General features: G+C 37.0%; 1 protein-coding gene across 1 annotated transcript in view; it reads left to right on the top strand.

The window, feature by feature from the left end:
* The window catches only part of Trpc6 (transient receptor potential cation channel, subfamily C, member 6), a gene marked incomplete in the record, with an annotated part of 114,640 nt that overhangs the window by 2,376 nt on the left and 90,674 nt on the right, over positions 1-21,590 (top strand).

Below are 21,590 nucleotides of genomic sequence, written 5' to 3'. Positions count from 1 at the left end.
TCACCGCGAGCCCGTGTGCGAGGGTCGGGCCTTCCGAGGCGCGCGAGCGGGGTGCGCGGGGGTGAGGAGCGCCCGCGCCCACAGGCCGGGCCGCCCTGCGGCTGCACATAGGCTTCCGTCTCCTGGCCCCTCTTCTGGATGGGGCAGGCGGGGTTCGGACCGGGCGCGTCCCTCCCAGGCTGTCTCCCCAGAGTCAGAGCCCGCTGCGGTTCCCTTTTGCAGTAAGAAATGGAGCCCTGGAATTTTTTTTCAGATACAAGAAAAATGTTAGAACTGATTCTATCCATCTAAGTTCTGTGCAGTTGAGTATTTACTATTAAAGTATTACTATAAATTTATCTTTCTCCCTTTCAAAAAAGTAAGACAGCATTCACGTATCATAAAAATCGCCCACTTAAGTTTTGCAGTGCAAAGTTGTTTAATGCATTTGTTAAGTTTTGCGATCAGCAGCAATATCTAATTCCAGGACATTTTCATTACCCCCAAAAGAAATCTTATACTTGATGTTAAGTCACAAAACATTTCTATGTCTTATATACAGAGTTCTTAAACTTTTAAGGCATATAAATCACATGGAGAGTTTGTTAAAATGCAGAATAAAATTCAGTAGGTCTTAGGTGCATGTGACACTTGCCATTTCTAACACTTTGCCCCATGACGTGGAGGTTGCTAGCCCATGCGACATACTGAACAGCAAGGGGATAAATGCGAGAAAAATAATAATAGAAAGGAAAAAATTAATCTTGGATGTTCTGAATAGAGCTGTTTTCGAATTTGCTTTGGATGTACATGTTTAAAACATAGATGGGCTTTTTTATTGGCTTTGAATTGAGTTCTACTAAGCCTGAAGGTAGTAGTTTGGTAACATTACCTGCTAGCTGAATTAAATCAGAAGCAGCTATACTGCTGTTTAAAAACAACTAGATTAGCTCATAAACAAAGTTTTCTTTTCCATTTCATAACATCTGTAATTGCCTGTTTCTGTGTCTGAGGGAAATGACTTGCTTTTAATACTTTTTGGTTACATGTCAGTAGTGAGACTGAATAAAATAATAATTTCAAGCTTTCCTGCTAACTTTCCCCAATGCTTTCTTCAAATGTGACTTACTGCTTAATGGAGTCTACAGTTCTTTACATTATCTGTTATTTAGGGAAGAAGTGTTCTCCTCCCGTCATTCAGGAATCCTGTGCTAATCTTACTGGAGAGAACTCAGCAGCAGAGGAGTAAGCAGAAGTACTTTCAACATGTTTCAATTCATAATGTCGCGGGTACTGTAATAAATGCAAGGGAATCATTCTCTAGAATTAGATCTTGGTCTTTTCAGAACATATTATTTCCGAAACATATGTGGTTACTTTTCATCTACTGTTTTCTATGACAGTGTCTTTAGCTTTTTAGTTGAACAGTCAAGAAACTTTATAATTTTCAGCAATAAACAACAGTATTTTAGCACCTATAATGTATGAAAAAAAGCTACACAAAACTACTTCCGTCTGATAAAGAGTACAAATAAACTCTTCCATATGCCTTTGTCTTGTCATTTAAGCAATTTCCTGTATCTTTTTCAGAGTGGGAGGTGTATTATTTGTAATAGGGGCAATCACCATGTACTTTAGATATGGTACAGCCATTTTCTCAAATCAGAGATTGTCATTTATAAGATCTTTAGTCTTTGTAAGTTGCCATTTCTGTGCCATAAATTCTCTCACCCTTGCTGAATAATTCTGTTTACGGTTCACTTTTGTAAAAGAATTTTTACATATTTTTGGAGCTTTCACTACTGAAAAGTGTGCTAAATTGTCTTATTTGAGAGAAGTTACATATTTTTAGACCTTCATAGTATATTTCTTGACATTTTGAAGTCATGCTTGGAAGAAAAAGATTCTAGTTTTCTCTTTTCCTAAAGTTTTAATTGGAAATCAATTAACACCGTTTACTATAACTAATGTTTCATGGAGATTAGCAAGATAAATTCATGTCCTGCCAAGATCTAAGAAGGTAGGCTAGAGTCTGTTTATTTAAAAATTTAAAATATGCCTCTAGTCCATTACTTCTAAAGATGAGGAAGAGCCACACACACACACGCACGCACACACACGCACACACACGCACACACACACACACACGCACCACAATAAGGGTTTTAAAGTCTCAAAATTTGAAAAATCGCCCAGCTAGCCCTTTTGCTGGGGATGGACTAACTGATCATAAACAGTGAAACAGTAAACTGGTTGTAAGCTAAAGCTCTGGCAATACGGTAGACTTAAGGTAATCTTTAGAGACCTTCTTATTACAAGACCTAGAGATATTGGATAAAATATTTTAAACGACTTAAAAATGTTGCTTCTCAAAATAATCAAAGGGGTTACCTGTGCCAGGAGTGAAGAATATCAAAACCAGAGTGCGGATTCTGAGGTGACACTGTGGCTGCCGTGGGAAGTTCTGGGCCTCAGTGGCCAATGAGCTCAGTCTAGCGGCGACTTGAGACAGAAAGAAGGTAAAAGGTTTATTTCAAAGGGAGCAGAGAACTGAACTGAGGCACTCCTTGCATAAAACCAGATTCCGCATTTCACTAAAAAATTGGGCTCGGAAATTGTGCCTTCCAGCACAGAGAGAGAACAAGAAACTACGTACTACTGAGAAGATATCGTCCCCTGAGAATTTCATTTTAGGGGCTGCGGGCCATGTGAGTTTTTGTTTTTGTTATTCATTCTACCTAGCTGACCTAAAAGTGCTCAAACTAAAAGCTACCCATGGGAACCCTAACAGAGCAGGACACAAACTATGATCAAGGAGAACTCCCAGCTATTTAAACTGCTAGGGCTTTCATGAATGAAGCACGCCCTACTAAAGATATGGCCACTGTGATTGATGAAGAAACACGCAAGGAAGTAAACAACCAAGAGAGAGTCAGCCAGACCGAAGCCATGTGTGCGTCAGCGTAAGATAGAACAGCAGGGCTGGATCCTGAGGAACCTAAGGTGACAGTAACATGAAAGAGAATGCAAAATAAGGGTAGGTAAAATGTTGACAGTATAAAAAGAACACATGAGACCCCTAAGAAAAGGACAAAATGTTTATAAAACAGATAAATGAAACATCTGTAAAATAAAAAAAAATTCTTGAAATAAAGCACAGGGAAAGGGTGAAAATGTAGATTAGACATAGCATAACTGAGGATAATGCCCAATGTGCAGATATACAAAGGAACGGAAAATATTATCATTATTAAGAGTCATAGAACTAGAAAGTAGGAACTCCAGGAGGAGAAAATAGAGACCGTGTGGAAGAGGTAACATTTAAGTAGATAATGGGTGGTGATTTTCCAGAAATGATGGATTCTCATGATGTGGTACATAAAAAGAAACCAGTTAAACACACTTAAATTGCAGAAAGAAAAGAAATATTAAAAATGAATCAAAATCTGGAAACTTAAAGGAATGAGTTCTAAAATAAAATATTTACAGTGGAAATACACTCAATTTATTTTGATGTAAAGGTTATATAATGTGTAGCTCTCATAGGAACTGGTTTTTCGTTTACATGAAATACGTTTTTATTCTACAGTCATTAATGTAGTGTTTTATACAGAGTCAGTGCGGTGATGCTAATAGGGTCAATTTAAAACTTAGTTATGGACAAAATCTTTTCCAGGGCAACATTATTATATCTAAGTATTAGGTGAAGCTCCCCAAATTCTGAATTTCATACTCTATTTCACATTATGAAAACAAAAATTGCTTTTGTAATGGGTCATGATGGAGCCTTGAAAATTTTTACTGACTTCAGGGAGGGCTTGTTTTATGTGGCCTAAAACCTATCTATTAAACTTAGTGCCAGACTTTGAACTCTGGGTGTAAGGGAGATACAGTAGCCCAGTGTTGGAGACCACAGGTAGGATAAGTGAGATCTTCCAAACAGCCTTCTTTTCTCTAGGCAAAATAAATTCAGGTTTGAACACACCTATGAATTAAATAAGGGGATGGAAAATTCAGATTGTAGGCTAGAATTTCTTTCTGACATTAATTGCTGATAGAGCACGTTGCTCTCTTAAGGAAGTTTAAGACTGAAGCTAGAGTATAGACTCAGGGCTATGAGTAATTATTAAAGTAATATACACTTTTTAAAGAAAATGCACTTTTTCAAACATCTGTTATACTTTTTACACTTCCTTGTTTGAATATCTCTTACCCTTCCCAGACTGTAACCCTGCAGAGGTGGGCTGTCCTTGACTCTCGCCACAGCATACAGAGTGTCTCACAAAGAGAGGTTCCCATTGACTTACTCCTCAGCAGAACTACTTCTCCTGAACGTTAATTCTGACACGGCAGAAGTGATGCTGGTTTATGTCATAAAATATATCTGGATCCCCTCAGGTAAAGGAATGAATGTCTGCAGAGAAAGAGATACTTTTACACTCCAGCTGTCTGTGACTGTGCTCCATTTTCTTCTAGAGAATCCTTCACTAGTTACTGCTGCCACCAACATGCTACTCTCCATTTAGCTCTGCGTCCCTAGGCTGATCCCTTAAAGCTTCCCATGGACACCTGCGGAGGTGAGGCTGTGTTTTCAGTAGGACCTGTTAAATTCTCAAGGATAACAAAGAGAGCAGACAGGTGTCCCCTTTATAGAGTCTTGGAGTTTGCAGGAGGGCTGAACTTGTCTAGCCCATGCTTCCTTCAGTAGGCAGAATGCATTTGTGCTTTTCCTCCTCGGACTACCTTCAGTCAGTTTAATCCTTGGTAATATTAAGATAGACAGGTGGAAGGGTGTCTTCCCCTTTTGTTTCTAGCATAGGATCTGCCTTTCAAATGATTTCTTTTGGTTTCCTTTCCTGGGTGGTTGGTATTAGATAAATACACTCATTTAAGCAAAGACCCCACCACGTATGAACAAAGGTATGGCTCCACTCTTTTACTCCAAAGACCAGTTAAATCAGAGTATAATAATGCAGTAGCAGTATAGGGGATTTCCAAACAAAATCCAAGTGTTTGTGTCCTTACAAGATGCAATTGTCAATGAAAATAAAACCAATCAAAGGGAGCCTTTGTGATACTATGTTTTTTTATACATACTATATGAAGTAGTTAAGAATTCAGCAGGAATCCTAGCATCTTTTATGTTCTTTGAAATAGTATCTATAACCCTAAAACCAAGACTTAGACTTCTGTTAAAACAGGCAATTGGGACAACTATCTGTGAAAATATAATTTATGAAATAAAATCTTACTGGAAAAATTAAGATAAAGATTGGACAAAGAATGATTGATGATAAATGCTAGTTCCAGAGAGATAAGCAAATGGAAACTATAAACATTATTTTAAAACTTTGTGGTTTGGAACCTGTTTCTCAGGGGAAGAGTAAAAATCACCTTTATCTTTGATTTCCATTCTTCATTTAGAAGTTAGAATGTCCCGCAGCCAATTGGATTAATGGTGAGTCTCTTATAATTGACCATTTTGGAGTTCTGTGTTCTACATAATTAAAACCACCTATTATGTGTCCAACCTTCCCTTGACTTGAAGTAATTAACATCTGCTGGTAACAAATGTTTACCATGAAACATACTTTTAGGGTGCCAACATTATAGGCTGTTGAGCGATTGACAGATGTGTTCAAATGCCCATGTTTATTCTTTACAGAATGTTTGTTTACTTCTAAGACGACATTGCATGTTTTTTCTAGACAGTTAAATTCTTTGACTTACAAGAAGAAACTTTGTGTGGCAGTTCATCTTTTGGAGAGTGAAAGTCATGAAAGGAAAACATTTTTCTTAGCTCCATTCCTTTTCTTTGTTTTTCATGAAAATGCTAAATATAATTGGATCCAGTTGGCTAAAAATTACCATTCATGATTGCTCTTTGTTTAGTAATGCTTTCAGTACATGGAGAAGGGCTCATCTATAAGCCAAGAATCAGTTATACTTGTGCATCTAAAATTTGTCATGCTGCTCAAGATTCTAAGCCACGTGATTGGCTGAATCACATTTCTTATAGATGATCTTCTTAGAGAAGCATACCAGAATGAGTGATTCAGATACCCAGACAACAGATATGATTGTGGCATCACTGTCCTCTACCTAATTCAGCTAACTCAGCTACAAGAAAGAGAAGAAGTGATGTTCACTAGAATTACAGACAGTTCAGCATAAGTTGCTGCTTCTGTGGAAGACTAACCCAAAATATTTATCTATATTTGCAGTACCTAACATCTTTGAATGCCCACTCTGTCAGCAGGTTGTTATCCAGTTGTCACACAAACAATTTGCTCTTGAGAGTAGCCACTTGACTGTTTTTAATATCCATGCTATAAATAATGCTGAAATTTACAGATGTTAACAAGTACGCAGAGACTTAGCTGTTAAGTTGTGTTCAAGTAGGAAAAGTCCAGTATATTTCCGGGCAGGCAGGAACACATGCACAGAAGGGCTGGCAGGTTGCACCAAATCCCCTCCCTGTTTTCATCCCATATAATGATGCTGTTCCCAGGCACAGCTGGATAAGGTGGGCTGTGCACTTGGAAGGCACGCTCATCCTTCCTGCCTTCTTTCTCGTCAGATTTTTGGGTTGCCACAGGTTGGCTGTGATATACTGAACCAACATTCCTTGCAGTGTGCTTATTCTATCTAAATTAATCTCTGGCTGAGGGGAGAAGACGTAAAGGAAAACGTTATGAACAGCTGTACTTAGCATGTTTAACCACCCGTTTCTTTTTTCTATTGAAATTTTAACCCTTGTTGGAGGTCAAGCTTTAGGTCCTGTTTCCTCCACTAGTTTGTTAATCTGTTTATTCATTCACCTCTGAGGGTCCATGGTAGGCTCCTTTCTTTGTTCGTTTTATTTTTTCTTTCAGTTTTTATATTTTATTAGTACGTGTTTTACCCACATTTATAACTAGGCCCTTTTCTAAGTGCTTTAGAAGTAGTAGATAATTCAGTCTATACAAAAATATCTGTGATGTGCACTTTTTAAATCATTTTACTGATAAAAGAAAGCCACAGTAAAAGGAGGTTGAGTAGCTTGCCCAGTGTTCTCAGGTATTAGTTGGCAAGAACGGGAAGGATGAAAGGAAGGAGAAAGGATTCTGTGTGGTCACTATCTAGATAAACAGTGAAATGAGGCTTTGAAAATTCGTCAGTCTTTGTCACCAGAGGAAGACTGTGTGTGTACCAAAATAAGTAGTCAGTAGATTACTTACTGTTTTTACCAAAGATCCACAAACTGATTGTGACTTCTTAAAGACTGCAAAAGACCAAAGCTTTCTGTTCTCTTTATTTCTCCCTATTATGTTGGTGAAATTGCTCCTGTGTGCTAATGCAGGTTGTAGTCGAGAAACCAGATCAGTTGATAGTGTGAAGCTACAGATGGCATCACAGGATTTGCATAATTTTAAAAGCATTCTGAGTGGTGTTCTCCTGAAGGTGTGCATTGCTAGAAATCAATTGCACCGTGGACGGTCACGTTAAGATTAATTGCCTGTTCACAGCAGGTTTCGTGTGTCGGCTGCAGCGGCTCTGGCCTTCAGCTCACAGAACGTTTTGTGCCAACATGTGTTGGGTTAGCACAGAACGCTCGTACGAAACTGGGGAGGGTGCTCTTCGTGGGAATTGCTAACAAAATTATCCTGGCACTTATGACATGGTTTATAAAGGGCGCTGAAACACTCTTGTAGGGAGTTAAATGGTTAGACGTAAAACTCATTTTTGTTATTACTGTGTAAGCTGTGGTGAAACAGAATTTTGTGATGAGTAGATCGAAGGGCAGCAGCAGGGATGGCTGTGAAAGGCTGATCCCTGGGCAGCATGAGGTTCCGGCGTTCACCCAGCGGGGTGGCTTCTGCAGGACCCTTTCCTTGGAGAGGTACTGGGCCGACCGTACTGCATCCTGGAGTCGTTAATTTATGAAAACAAACACACACTTATGTTCCCTTAATGTGGCAGGCACTATATCTGAAAACTCTGATGTTATCTTTCATCATGTATAAGCTTCTGTGAATTATAACTGCCCTGATATTTTATGTGCCTTTAAGACACGAACAAAAAAGAAAATGTGCTGTCAATTAAATTTTATCTTGGATTTTATTTGTATCTATTGACACATTCTCTATACTTAATCAGCTATAGATTTGGGTTACATATAACTCACAAAGATACGAAAAAGAAAATATAAACAAAATGAATTTGTTACAGTATCACTGAAGCACCTTGAAATTCACAAATGAACTCTCCTGGGTGACTTTTTAAATCAGAATGTTCACTGCCTATATTTTCCTACCCAGTGTTGTCTTCTGTGGGAAACAGAACATTGGTGATGAAGCTTTTCTTTGAAGAATTTGAATAATCCACGATAAACCAAATTTTGTTAGTGCTAGGCAGTTAAACTGACTTTACAATTATTTAGAGATAGCCTGCTTGGACTAACAGTTCCAGAATGCTGCTAAACAAATCTGACTTACCATCATTCCTGGTGTATTCCCTCTGCCCCCTCCCACACATTTGTTACTTATGCTTAGACGAATGCTCCACTACTTCTGCAGTGTTTGTTTTCAAGCCACTGTGATCTACTCTGAACCTTTGGATGCTGTGGCTCTTTATTTCTGCAAGCAGTGGTGATGAAAACTGTGTCACGGTAATGACTGACTGCTGACTGACTGCAGTTGCAATAAGGCTTAGCTTGTAAGACATGGTGTCTTTCAGGAAAGTTAAAATAGGAGAAACAAGTGTCTTAGAAGGAATGAAATATGATTTTCAGGATGCTAGAACAAAGGTAAGTAACAGAGGAGATATGAAAAACTGTGAGCAAACACTGTCCAGAATTTAAAAGACAAAAAATAAATACAAATTTAAAGAAGTTTAAAAATATGAGATTAAAAAAATTCTAACCAATGATTAGATATCATCGGATAAATTGAGATAGTATATTTTAAGTTAGAAAATGGTCATAAATACCTACTATATACCAAGTGCTCTGTGTGACATACAGGTATTTTCAGAGCATAAATGGTGGGTGTTATACTGGATATCAGGACAGTAATGTCAGAGAATTTTTTGTATGAGACAGCATATCTCATAAAACAAGAAAAATTGCCTTTCTGGTTTCTTCAATAAAAACATGAAACAATAATTGTATAGTTAAAGATTAAAATAACATGAAGTTTATTTTATCTTAATAGTAGCCTTTTTCTCATTTAGATTCTCAGTGTACTCTTCAAGTTATGTAATTTCAGAAAGTAAGAAGGAAATTTTCAAATCACCCAAGATTTTATGGGTTAAAATTTCTGATAAGGCTGAAAATTTTGCTGTTAACTAAATTTAAGAGTGCTGGTTGGATATATGTATACATTATCTAATAATTACTGTGTTAAAATTAATTAACACATTGATCAACACCCATGCTGTGCACTAGATCCCCCAAACTTGTGCATCTTATCATTTAAAGTTCCTATTTGTTCATCTGTATCTCTTCAATTTCCCCAACCTCCAACCCCTGGTAATCATTGTTCTGCTGTCTACTTCCATAAATTCCACATAGAAGTGAGATCTTGTAATATTTCCTTCTGTGTCTGGCTTATTCATCTTAGCATAATATCCTCCAGATTTACCCATTTGTCACAAATGGCAAAATTCCCTTATTTTTATGGACAAGTAATATTCTTATTGGCTATAGGTAACACATTTTCTTTATCTGATCATCTATTGGTGGATGAGTAGTTTGTTTTTGTATTTGACTATTGTGAGTAATGCCTAAGTGAACATGGGAAGGAAGATGTGTCCATGATTTCATTTCTATGCCCAAAAGCGTGATTGCTCAATCATATGGTTTAAAAGTAGTTTTTTTAAAAACATACTTTATTTTCTTCTACTTTAAATTAAATTTGACATAGTTTGGCTATCATGTTGCATGGAGACTTTTCAGAAGGATTTTAAATGGTTCCTATGTGAAAGTTCTAAAACAGAAAACCTAAATAAGTTTGAAATTGAAGTTTTTTCACTTGATGTAATTAACAATTACAACAAATATAAACAATAATAGCAACTAACACTTAGCATTTCTTTGTGCCAGTACAGCTCTAAGCACTTGGCCTATATTAACTCATTTAATGCTTAAAGTATTTGTTTTGGTTTTTTTGTTTTTTTTCCTGGTACCGGGAATCGAACTCACGACCTTGCACTTGCCAGGCAGGCGCTGTGCCGCTGAGCTAAACTCCCAGCCCCAACTTAAAGTATTTGTATGAAGAATTTATTACTCTGCATTTTGCAGATGAGGAATCTATGCTTACAAAAATTAAGTAAATTGCTCAAGATTCCGAGTTCTGGGTTGATGTTGAGCATTCAACATGTTGATCACATTTTGGCCCCAATGTGTAGTTTTTTTTTTTTACTAAACTTAATATATTTTAATCAGTAGTAGCTTATCTTATTGTTTAATGGTTATTAGAAATACATCTTTAAAAAGATAGTAAAACTTTTCATCCCTTGATTAAAAGAAGCTTAGTTTAATCTTTGAGACACTTATTTAGTGTTTGAGAGCCCTTTGCCCACTGGGCCAATCAGGAACGAGTCAGGGTTATAGATTTATTTTTGTAAAGTGACAGAAGAGACATTGTGAAGTGCAGGAGTGAGGGTGGAGACCTAGTTTGACAGCTTGACTGAAAGAATAAGAAAATCAAAGGGAAGTGTTAGGAAAGAATGAATAAGGATATGCAGGATTTGAAATAAACCTCTATCTGCCCTTGTACCTCCTGCGAGGACTTGATATTCCGCATGGGTGCTCTCGGTTAAAGGCTGCTGGGCTTCTCAAAAGGGTTTCTCGAAAGTGTGCTCCAAGATTCCCTTGTGACAGACTACTGGATTCTACCCGGACCTGCTGAATCAGAAACTTCAAGGATTTCATACATTTTGGTTCAGAGTAAAGCTGAGCTCAGTATTTGTGCAGCTGCCTGAATGTGTTCTTGTCCTTATTCCACCCCAGAGGGTCTTTGTTGTTCTAACTATTGTCAGTTTCTAATGTAACGCTGTGCCATAGAACTTCCTGTGGTGGTGGGACTGTTCTGTACGTGTTCTGACTGTTTGTATTTGGGATGTGGCTGGTGTACCTGAGAAACTGAAGGTTTAGCTTTATCTAATTTTAGTTACTTTAAATTAGTGTATGTGGCTAGAAGTTATCCTATGGAACAGTACTGTCCTAACCTCTTACACAGATTAGGAGCTCAGATCTCAGGCAAACATTAAAGAAGAACACACGATGTTCCAGGCAGCATCCTACGCGTCCTAAACATACGGATTCATTTATACTTCATGAGTACTCTATGAATTAGATTTATTATTTTCTCCATTTTACAGATTACAAAGTGAAAACTCAACATACAAAATAACTTTTCAAAAGATATATAGTTGATTGTGAAAGGTGACAGAAACCCAAGCATTTTGATTCCAGACCATAATACTTACTCTCTTAGGTAAGGTAATTTTAATACTTTAATAACTTATTTTAAAGGAACCAGAAAAAAGTACAGAAGCCACTTTCCTGTGATGCTTCAGCTCACAAAAGTAGGTACCTACTTACAATTGAGTATGACTTTGAATATTTTACTACGCAAAGTAGGATTTTGGTCTAAATAATTCATGTCACTCATTCTAAAATTGGGGGTTTTGCAATGTCATTCCAAAATTGGGGGTTTTACAGTGTTATGCCTTATATCTAGATGTCCCCCAAAGTCTCATGCACTCATAGGGGGTGCTTTTGGAGTTGACTTGATCATGGGTGTTTGCTATTAAATTAGTCCACTGATGGGTTATAGCTGGATGTGATGTTGGGAGGGAAGAGATGCTGGTCGGAAGAGGTGGGTCTTTAGGGTTGTGTCCTAGACATATATATCCTTCCTATTCCCTCGATCCCCCTCCGCTTCTTGCCTGCCCTGCCATGGACTGTGTCACCTTGCCTTGGAGCCAGCCAACTATGGATCAAAACCTCTACCAACTGTGAGTGAAAATAAATGTCTCCTCCTTTAACTTGTGGGAGTTGAGTATTTTGTCCCAACAATGAGAAAGTAACTAAGACATATAGAAACCTGTATTTCACATAATGCAATAAATAAAAAACAGAAAGGGAACAAAGAAAAAAATGTTAGGGATTTACCCTAGAAATGTTCCGGGACTGAGGATGAGGTCATATCTTCTTGAATTTAGGGACTGCCCCAAATTCATGTGCTAAATACACGATGGCACATTCAAATCCTTCAGCTCCCATTGAAATTAGGTGATTGCCCCTAGTTTCTTGCCCTATTCTTTGCATATTTATTTCTTCAGTTTCAATCTTTATTTTTAAATACTTTAGCTTTTTTCTCTTTCCTGATTTGTCCATTTTCAGGTGGATGAGAGCAGGAAGAGAAGTCTGAATTAAGAACCGCCATAGTCAAAGCAGGTTTAGATTTTTTTTTTTTATTTTAAAGAGAAAAGAACAAAAATGAATAACAAAAACAAAGATAAAAACAAAACAACACAAAAACAATAAAAACTGTACAGAATTTTAAAAAAAGATGATAGGAAATTAACAATAGTTGCTGTATTACATATTTTCTTCAAAGTAGTTGCTCTGATTACCAGATATAGGCATGCAAGATTAATCAAACAGTTAAACATTAACTGTTCCATTCAGTAAACCTGTGGAAATTAGTAGTACAGTTATCTTAGTTATCTTGTGTATGTATGTATTTTCTTCCTTCCTTCCTCCCTCCCTCCCTCCCTTCCTTCCTTCCTTCCTTCCTTCCTTCCTTCCTTCCTTCCTTCCTTCCTTCTTTCCTTCCTTCCTTTCGTCCTTTCTTCTTTTCTTCTTTTCTTCCTTTCTTCCTTTTTCTTTTCTCCTTTCCCTCATCCCTGGATTTTTAGTACCTCATAATATTTATTTACAACAGGTTCAGTTAATTTACCCAGGTAACCAATCCCATCTGTTTATAATAGTATATCTTAGATTTGTCAGGTGTACTCAGGCAATTTTGTTAATAAATGTTAAAGAACAAAACTCTTAAATTTACTTTAAGGACATTTTGTATATATTTTTAAATTGCTATTTATACACAAATGTAAATTAATATGTATATGTAAAATGTACAATTACATAAGGTGCTATGTATATTCTTTCATATACACACATGTTTATGTATGTTTTGAATGAGGTTACTATGCTACTTAATTTTTTCTTTCCTATTTAATATTATTATACATTTTAGGAAATTTAAATTCATTTAGAGAGTCCTCTGGGCACGTCTGCTGATATGTTCCTGAGTAAAAGAGAGGAGTGGGATTGTGTATTACCAAGCTTGTACCATCAACTTTATGCAAAGGGGAGCTTCTGTCCTTTTAGATATCCACTGGATTACGTATAGAGTAGAAGAATAGAAAAGATGAAAACCACTGCTCTTGAACATATTTAAGAATCTGTTCAAAAATTTAAAATGAGTGTGTGTGTGTGTGTGTGTGTGTGAGACTTTTCAGTGGAAAGATTTGTCACACTGGGAATTGTGGCACATGCCTGTAATCCTGGCTCCCTGGGAGGCTGAAGCAGGAGGATCAGAAATGCAAAGGCAGCTTGGGGAATTTAGTGAGACCTTGTCTCAAAAAAATTTTTTTTAAAGGCTGGCAATTTAGCTTAGCGATAGAGCACTTGACTAGCACGTGGGAAGTCCTGGGTTCAATGCATATGTGCTTTGTAAATGCTCATTCTAACCTAAATAAAGACTTACTTATGTATTACTAATAAGCTTTGTCCTTTATATATCAGGACAACAAATGACAAGAGAGAGACAGTACTTGACACTTTATTATAATTTTCATTGCTGTATATTTTGGTAATATCTTCATATAAAAGATGAATTACTCAAATAGCATATTATTATTATTGAACAAGTAAATGTCCCAAAACCTTCAAGTCTACTTATAGCATTGATATTTTATTGGCAGCAAGGTATAATGATTGACACCCATAATAGTATCCTTGATGTATCAAACGAAACTTGAGCATTCTGAATATAATTTAAGAAGGAAGGGAGATGTGCAATACATCTAGAGAGATTTAAAATCTCGTACAGTCATCACTTTAAGAAATGATAGTAAACTAGAATGTTCCTGTATGTGAATCAACTCACCGACAACAACGAGATACAACCCAAGGCCGTGTGGTAGGACAGCTCAGTACTTGCTTCTACCCTCTGACTTCGCCTCTTTTCTCAAATGTCAGCGCTCCTTATCTTCTTGAACTTCGTGTTCTGCTAATTAACAACAGGTGCTTCTAACTACTGTGTGCTTTCTTCCACTGTTCCCTTCCCTAGATTACCAGTGTCTCGTTTTTTAATCAAGAGCACGTCTCAGAAAACCCTTCCTTGAACTTTCTCCTGCACTCCAGGCTGCTTCTGCTCTGAGTGCTCGTAATGTTTGGGTAGATTTGCTCCATACTTCTTACCACATTGTGCTACAGTGACCCATGTCTGTGTCTTCTCTATGGGGGTTTCAGGCATCTGAGGGCAGGAGCTAGGGACCAGTACTATACTTGTTATATAAAACATTGTGTCACATATAATATCTAAAAGTGCCTGATGCATGGAGGGGTGGTTGATTGAATTGGTCTTGCCAAATCAAGTGCCTAGGCAAATAATAAAACCAAGTAAAGCAGTCTGGTAGAGAGGTAGGATGGCTAAGAACACTGTGACCTTCAGATGATATTCTTAATAAACATGACAGTCTCCATTTCACTCTGCTCAGTTCTTGCCAGGAGGCACTAGAGGGTTCCTAAACCCTCTGATTTTTTGAAGAGAAATAAAAAATAAAGCTATGGGAAGTGTGGTGATATTTCACACACTAAGTGGTCTAAAAGGACAATAGATCAGATATAACTTACAGAGTGAGAACTTCAAGATTTAGAATGAGTAACAGGCCAGTTCCTATGAAGCTCTAGTTAAACTGTGAACAGATCTTGCTTGCTCAGATGCTAGCATAACCACTCCATTGATCCAAAACAAAGCAGAAGTAAGTTGCCATCTTAGTAGCATGGAGGTTTTATTTTTATATCTGAAGTTGGGCTGACAGATACTACTTTTGCATAATACTGTCAACTGTCGCTTTAAAAAGGAACTGTAGAAAGACAGATTGAATGGGTGGTAGTGCTTTTGAGCTCATGGAGAAATCTTAAAACATCGCTGTGATAAGAAAAGCTTTCAAATTATCAAAAAATTCTCCTAATTCCCTTTTAGAAAATTATAGGAATGTCCATACTGGTTAGAATTATGGAGGCTCAAAATATTCACTTTATTAAAATTATAATGATAATTTCATGGAAAACCTTTCTCTGGGGAATATCTGGGATGATATCCCTCAAAGTTTTATAAATAAAAATTTATTTATATAAAACGACATTTTATTTCCCTGCCTACAGAAGAACTATGGCCAGTTCTCACAGAGACTGGTACAGCCCACTGTAAGTACAAACACAGTATTTGTTCACATTTGTTTTGCATTAAAAGTTCATCATATTCCAGTATGTTCCCATGCTCATCTGAAAATAAAATCTTCTTTCCTCCACTGCTTCCTACAAAAAGATGTAATATGTTTACCCACGACTTTGAGTGTCTAGGTCATACCGCATCCTCAGTGGTGTTCATTCCAGGTCAAGGGGCACGCCAGTGACTCACATTAATGACTATAAGCACAGATACCAATTCAGCTACTCACCAAGCTCAGGCCATGAACAAATGCACTGAGCACACAGGACCCTCCCGAGACAGGAAAAGGAAGCAAGTGGAGCCAAGAGGAAGCCTAAAAAAATAAAAATGCAACAGAAGCGTGGTCCACGGCAACATGGCAAGAGGGTGGGTTGCTGTGTGACAGAGCTGTAAAGAAAGCTATTTTGCAACGGAAGAAATAACATAGAGGATCCATATGTTTTGTGACCAGCTGACCCCAACCTAAAGCGTCCTGCCTTTGAAGAATAGGTGAAAGAGGCTGATTTCACTGAAAGAATTGTATAATCACCTGACGAGTGTACACTTCACAAGACCAGACAAAATGCTTCCAGATGTGTGACTTTCCTGTTTGTGGCAGTGTCCTCATGGCCAAGCAGAGTATGGGCTCGGAGACTGTCAGGCAATGACGTCCTAGCAATGACACTTACCCAAGCAACGAGGAAATTACAAATGTAACCCGAATAACCTGAATCCACGCAGTGGACTCCTTGCGACGTGCTTCAAAACTCCGAATCACAAAGAGCAAAGCAAGCTTAGGGGAGACAGAGGATAGAGAGTAAATGGAGCCAGGTGCCCAGCCCAAGCAGGAGGACAGCAAAAGGCAGCGACCTCGGGCAGGGTTGATGAGAAGCTCTTGCAGAAGACCAGCTCCATCCATCTCTGCCTGGAGTCCAGAGAGTGACTCTCGTCTGTTTTTAGTTTAACTTTCAGCTACAGAACTTTGTGGATGGGTTTTCATTTTTGTGCTTTTATTTTCCCCTCATTCTCTGCGTGAAGCAGGGAAAGGGGTGTCGTGAGGCTGCTGCTCACCATATCGTCTCATTGCCAGATTCTGCAAAGCATCCACCTGACACTTATTGGGACACGAAGGGGTCCTGCACAGTGACTCTCGTCATAACCAGGACAGTCACCGTGTTCCCAGTTCATACATGTGTTACACATAGATTCATGCAGCCGTGGAAAACAGGAAGAATTTCAGTATAACCAGGCCATTGTTTAGTCTCTTAATAACTTTTCATTGTTGTTCAACTTTAAAGAAATCTTAGGTTTCTAGTTCCTATACTAACTATAACACAAATGCACAGAAGCTCAAAATGAACATATGCAAATATAAAATTTAAAAAATTGGCTTAGCTTCTCTGCAGCTCACTTCCTAATAAAAAGCCAAAGGTAAAAAGGAAAAATTCCCATTTTCAATTTTTTCTGTTGAAGTGGTACAGCGTGTAGTATGCTAACCCATACATCCATTCTATTACATGTACTAGCCTGTCTTCCTGCCGCGCTGATTTCTTCTTCTCTTTATTGATAGAACTATACTGCATCTGATTATATGTAGTTTAAAAGTCATCTCTGGGGAATTCAGATTAGAATCAAGCAGAGGTTTGTGTCTCTATTTCTGTATTTCCATGTGTATTAAACACACACACACACACACACACACACACACACACACACACATTGAACATTTTCCCTACTGAATTATGACCACAGAGGGTAGTAGCTAGTCTACAGTAGGTACATAAAAACTTTTTTAGAAATTGTCTTCTTCTCCTTTGTACGCACCCTATTACTGGTTTAGTGTCTGTAGTCTGATAAATCCTAGGAACATTTTTGTGGAAAGCATGAGACATGAGTGCATTTACTTTTCTAAAGTGAACTGTGGAGCCAGAAAAGATGCATGGGGGTTCCATAAACATGCAGTAGGGTATTGTATAGTTCTGAGTGGGTGTGGTACAGTACATCCTGAGATCTCAGCAGGTGAGCTGGTGGGGTGAAAAAGTGGAAACTATTAGGAACAGGAAGTAAATGGGTTCTGAAGTATTTATCTGCAGTCTAGAGTATACTGTTCAAAGGCAAGAGACCAGTAGTGCTTAGCTTAGGCTGCCATTGGCACCCCGGAAAGTCTGATCTGATGAGAGTGCAGGCAATAGGAGTTAGCGGGCCATGATGCAGTCTTTTTTTAAAATTTTTATTTAGTTTGAAATAGGATTCCAGTAATGATAAAGGTTCAAGGAGAGAATTACAAAGCCAAGCCTGGAAGAAACAAGGGTAATATTAGAAAAATAGAAAGGTTGATAACAAGGAAGGTGGATAGGGAATTGGTTATAGGAGGGTACACCACGGAGGAGGACATTTGTTTTCTGCAATAGGCTGCTCCGGTATGACCTTGCTGGCCAGAATAACTGCACTGCTCAGAAGCTGCTCAGGTCCACGGTCTTCAGCATGAAAGGAAAAGGAGGAATGACCATGGTCTCCTTTTTTAATGTGCATCACCAATGGCTTTTATATCACTTCACATTAGAATCCTACTTCCTTCCCAAATTTCTGCAAAAGCTTCTCTTCGAAGCTGAATAGAACATATTTTTTCCATGATATAGGAAAAGAATGATTGATTTTTTTTTTGGTTCTGTTATTTTCAATTTATTTCTGTCTGTTGATACAGAAAAACCACTTTGCATAAAGTCTGACAGTATTTGTCACTATTATTTCTATTCATGCCATATCATTTAGACATTTGTAATTCTCCCCAGAACCCAGCATAGATCATATCCTTCTGCATGGGGATAAGGCGTATACTTTGTACCAAGAGGAAAGTAATAGCATAGGAATTCTAGGGAAAACATACAAAGTTTGAGACATGTATTGTTTAAATGGCCAGAAAGTTTTAAATAAGATAATCTGACAGCTAGGACTATACTTCTTTTTACAGTATTTTTCTGGACCAACATCAGCCAATTTTTCTCTCTTTTTTTTGTTTTAGGCAACTTCAAAATATCTAAATGATAAGAAGAAAAAATCTGAAAAATAAAACTTGGTTTGTACTTACCTCCTTAGTTTCTCATTTATGTCAGAATGGTTTCACAAAAGCTTTGTTACTTGGTACAAATGTTTCCTGGCCCATTTTGTTTCTTAACATGTAAAGTACTGAGGCAGAAGGTGATAAAAATATTTAAAGCCAAGTAATTTGAGATGGTCTTTGTGTGTTTTCAACATGGATTATGTGTATTTCTTCTCTTCATGATTGCTCTCACTTATTTCTTACAGCTAGATGTAACCAAAAGAGTAGAAGCATATGAAGTGAGTGACTCTGACTTTAGTGAGTTAATAAAATTACCATCTTCTATATACTGAAAACATCTCATGAATTATAAGTAAAGTGCATGATCTTAGTAGAGTCAGGAGCTATGAAGAGTCTGAGATGCTGACTTGGAGTCCTAGAAGATAACCAGTCACAGTGTCATGGATGCTGGTGGAAGACAGGAACTTACTGGGTCAAACATGGACATTGTTTTTCTCCTAGCAGTGACAGTAGCCATGTATTTTTATTTTTGGACCAGCTTCCCACACCCAAGTGTCCAGAAGGAGACGGAACATGATGAGGTGTCACCTACACTCAGAGTGAGTTGTGTTACAGTCGAGAAACTCTGAGATAGTGAACCTAAATTCCTTGTACCCCCCTGTGATCGAGCCTAAGCTCTGAGTGGGGGACTTTCTACCTCCCAAGAGGCTGTTTATCATGCAAACACACTGAGAAATATAGTTTGGCTCAAAAGATACTTTTCCTTCCACACAAGATGTGTAGAAACTCTGGACCTATTTGGGAACAAGTGAATTCTAGGAGCCTTTTGGCATTGGTAATTGTTAAAGATAATTTATTGGAAGAGGGGTAGTTGATTTAAAAATTACTTACAAGTACTGATAAAATTGCAAACTTATGACTAGATGAGAAAGGAGTGAAAGGAAACTTCCTTTAGTCTTAAAAATGCTGCATTAAGTTTATTTTCCCTTAATTTTCTTTTCTTTTTTTTTTTTTTTTTTCTGGTACCAGGAATTGAACTCACGACCTTGCGCTTGCCAGGCAGGCGCTGTGCCGTTGAGGTAAATCCCCAGCCCTAATTTTATTTCTTAAGAGATTAATTAAGTTATTTTTCTTTTAAGAAAAAGTTGGTCAAATGTAATATATTTTTAGCTCTCTTAATGACAAACGGTTTGTAAAAATATTTTGTCATTGAGAGGGACCCTTCAATGGTCATAAATACAGTCTATTCTTTAATGTTTTGCTTGTTAAGTGCCAATTTATGATATTCATTTAGTCCTTTAAATTCATTTAGCAATTCCAATGACTGTATTTACTGATTAAATGACTGAGTACTCATTTCCAGGAAGTTTGAAATTGAGCTATTTATTTATAGACGTATGTTGAATTGAGAATATGCTCTTATATGGAGAAACTATTTTCTGATTACTAACATACAGAAGCATTTTTCTCCAAGCAGACCAGATTGTAGATACTACTTTTCTAAATATTTGTATTTGTGGTTTTAACTGCTCTTAATGGAAATGATTATGTTAACTTTTATTAAAACAGCAGTAAAATTAAGTGTTCCACTGTTAAATCCATGGTGTAATTTTTAAAATATTAAAATTTAATAAAATACAGGAATAATTTTAAATTTCACAACAATATTAGGTAAAGTCAATGAACTTCTAACTAAATACATTTTTAACTAAAAATGAAATATACCATTAAGAAATATTTAAAAGTATACATTTGCTGTAAACACATTTTTCCAGATGTAGTGAGGCTATATCACTTGTACTACGTGTTTCATATACTCTACATAATCTCTATTTGGATTTTATGTGTCACCTTATAAAGGCAAAGGAACTTTTATGGAATTGTTTTTATTTATTTAACATGTTTTATTAATGTATAAGTTTGTTTTGTTTATGGTATAGAATGAGGTGTGAGTATAAACAGTTTTTGTTCCATATAGTTGAGTAATTATCTGCACATAATTTCAGTAAACAGCTCATTTTATGTTTGTTTTTTAAAAACTGAAAAGTCAGGTATATTTGTAGATTTTGTGTCCTGTTCATGTAACGTAAGTTCTTAATATGATATCTGACTTGCTATTTAGTTATTTCAAGGGATGAAAGTAGTTTTGTCTAGTAGTAGGCTTTGTTCTGATCCGAACATGACATTATCATTTAAATAATTAAATTGTCTTTTTACAAGGAAAGTAGTATTTGAACATGAATTCTGCTAATCTGTGTCTTTTGATTGGCAAATTGAGACTATTCACATTAATAGTTATGACTGATATGTAGACTTACTCTGGTCATTGTTTTATTTTCCTGCTGCTGGTTTTCTTTCTTTTCCATCTTTTTAATTGTTTGCCCTATCTGGTGCATTCATTACACTGGACCTTTCTGGGTTGGAACTTGTTTTCTTTTAGGGCTGAAAACACTTCACTCTAAGCTCTTCTTGTCTTTATGGTTTGTGTTGCAAAGTCTATTTTAGTTGTAATAAGTTTTCCTTTAGAAGTGATTTTTGGCATTTCTTTAACAAGTTTTAAAATCCTGTTCTTGTGTTAGATATCTGTTATTTTAACTATGATGTATTGTGAAGCAGTTTTTTTTCTTATCAATTTGGGATTCTATAAGCCTCACTTATGTATATGTTAAATTGGTTTTTCATGTTTGGAAGGTTTTCTGCTATTATTCTTGTAAACAGTTCTTTTTTAATGCTTTTTGTGTTGTCTTCTGATATTTAACTAGTTCCATTAATTTCATTTTAGTCTTCTTTGCATCACCTAGTGGCTGTTGGATCCATTTTTCATAGTCTCTTATTGTTTCTCAGGTATCTCATTAATGCATCACCAACCACAGCATTGTTTTCTAGATGTGATACTCTGTTCATGTATTGGTTGCTTCTACTCCCATGCTTTCAGTAGAATTTTTAATCTCTTGGATTTGGCTTTGGAACTTTTTTGTGGACTCAAATTCTTTTCTATGCTGGGAATTCATGTTTTGCATCTGTTTTTTAGCTCTTCTAGTTCTTTTTTAATTTTT

Source organism: Chinchilla lanigera, unplaced genomic scaffold (genome assembly GCF_000276665.1).
Source record: "Chinchilla lanigera isolate Chin_1 unplaced genomic scaffold, ChiLan1.0 scaffold00011, whole genome shotgun sequence".
Lineage (NCBI taxonomy): Eukaryota > Metazoa > Chordata > Mammalia > Rodentia > Chinchillidae > Chinchilla > Chinchilla lanigera.
Note: the sequence above shows the minus strand (reverse complement) of the source record. Positions and strands in the feature narration are given on the sequence as shown.